The sequence below is a fragment of the Euprymna scolopes genome, chromosome 12, assembly GCF_053919585.1.
Source record: "Euprymna scolopes isolate OS-2025 chromosome 12, ASM5391958v1, whole genome shotgun sequence".
NCBI lineage: Eukaryota > Metazoa > Mollusca > Cephalopoda > Sepiida > Sepiolidae > Euprymna > Euprymna scolopes.
In genome coordinates, this window is record NC_136493.1 from 123711187 (window position 1) to 123713522 (window position 2336).

Consider the following 2336-nt stretch of genomic DNA (forward strand, 5'->3'; position numbering starts at 1 on the left):
AGATTAGAAATTAAAGGTCAAGCTTTAGGAGTAAAGGCCAAGCTTGTCAAAACATGGAGCCTCCCCAAGACAGGAGCCGTTCATTTCAATTGATGCCAGATGAAGATCAGAACATTAAATGATGTAAAAATAGAAGTTTGGTTTTAGATGCATTAAAAGAAACCAGATCCCTCTTCCTCCACTGTATCACGCGCTCGAGGTCGGAGGAGGGAGAATCAGAAAGAACTTGGTCGTTTACGTCCTTTGCTGTGCTGCCATAGATGGTAGTGTCGTCAGCAAAAATGTCTACGAATGATCTAAGGATCTGATTTGGAAGATCATTCATGTAGATCAGGAAGAGAGTTGGACCCAGGATGGACCCTTGTGTATTTTGTTAACCTCTGCAATCTGTCTGTCGAACTCAGCAACCCTTCAAGTAATTCGTAATTGAATTTTGAGTGTCGCCCGCACTGTGGATTGAACCTTCAGCCTCCAGGGTTCTGTTCGAAATTTCGTGCAGGTTCCCGAGTTTGACAGAAAAATTCCCGAGAATCCAAATAATCCAAATAATTGATCATCCTCTAAAACATTCAAATATATTACATGTTTATATTTTGCACGGCACGATTAACTACTAAACTAATAAATCGATTCTTATGAATTTTGGAAAGCACGATTGCTACGCGTGAGGGATCGTAATATGGTATATGTTTAGTTTTATTTATAAAGGAGTGCAAAATAGAGATGGAATTCTCTAGTAAAAACTTAAATACCTCCGATATTTCTTAAATGTTTACCAAAGTCTTAAGTATGACATGAAAAGAAATTGGAATCTTGGGAAGATCTCCACCATTCCAGTTATTATTGGAGTAACCGGTCTCGTGAAAAAATTTCAAAAACTATCCGGCGAATATACTTGATGAACCAAGTGCAAGAGAGATACAAATGTACTGTATGTTATGTATGTCCAAATTATTAATGTAATGTAGGTGGGTTCCCTCTATCGAGCTAAAAGACTACTCACACCTGAGAGTATCCTGTACCTCTACAAGACCATCATTCGCTCATGCATGGAGTATTGTTGCCACATCTGGATGGAGTCTAAAAATGAGTTTTCAATCTTATATGTCCCACTTTGTCAACTAAGCTCCAACCCCTGTCCCATCGCCGTAATGTTGCATCTCAAGTTCCTGTTTTACAAATATGTAAATGGAATTTGCTCTGATGAACTCGTTGCACTTGTATCCCTTCGACGTACATACCCCCCCCGACAACCCCACTTAGCAACAAAATCTCAGCCCTTCACTGTTAAAGTCCCTAAATGTCAGAAAGCTTTCTATTCTAATGGTTTCTTCCCTCGAACAGCTAGACTTTGGAATCCCCTTCCTGTTGCCTGCTTCCCTAACTGTACTGATATGCAGAAGTTTAAATGTAATGTAAACCAACATCTTGTTAATCTTTCTTAGGCATGGTCCCAAATAATAGCCCCTTATGTCCATGTGGCGATATGCCGTGTGAGGGGGTGAACGTGAGTAAAAAACTTAAAGGGACGATTAGAACCTTTAGAAGACTTTTTTTGGTTGGGGCTCTGAAATAACTCAATCCCTAGAAAAAAAAGAAAGGAAATCATGACAAAAAGGAAACAGGAAATGAACGCATACACTCAGTCTCTTCTTACACTCGTAACTTATTTCACTCATAACATTCTATAGAACTAAACATTCTAAATGAACAATTAAACGTATGAAATAAACTTCAACTAATAGTCAATATATACGTACGAGGGCGATTTCCAAAATAAAGCTCCCAATTTTTCTATCCAAAACCTTGAAGAGCTACTAAGACGGGCGTTGTATAATAAAAACAGGAGACGTTTTGTGCTCCAGAAGGTATTTTTCTACATAATCAACACTGTTCTCAATGACCTTTTGCCAGCTCTGAACGATGAACGGGATTTGACGTCCGTGTCGCGCTTTGTCATTGGAGGTTCATTGCAAAAGTAAAGCTTCATATTTTTTGTACTCAAAAATCTGAAGAGCTACGAAAACGGAAATGGTGCCATTTAAACGAGCGAGCTTTTGTGCTCTAGAATTTATTTTTCTACATAGTCACCATCATTCTCAATGCACTTTTGTCGGGAATTCAATGACACATATTTGCTTTTGACGCATGTTCAAAACAGAGGTTTTACTTTCTTTGAGTCTCGCACCGTTAATATCTGCAAGAGAGATATAAAACTTACAGGTAATGAATGCATAAGCTCAGTCATCATAAGAATGCAATTTCCCTTTGATCCATTGCGCTGAATAAAGTAACGCCCCCTTGTATTTCATTTCTGAATTAAATTTTATCTATAG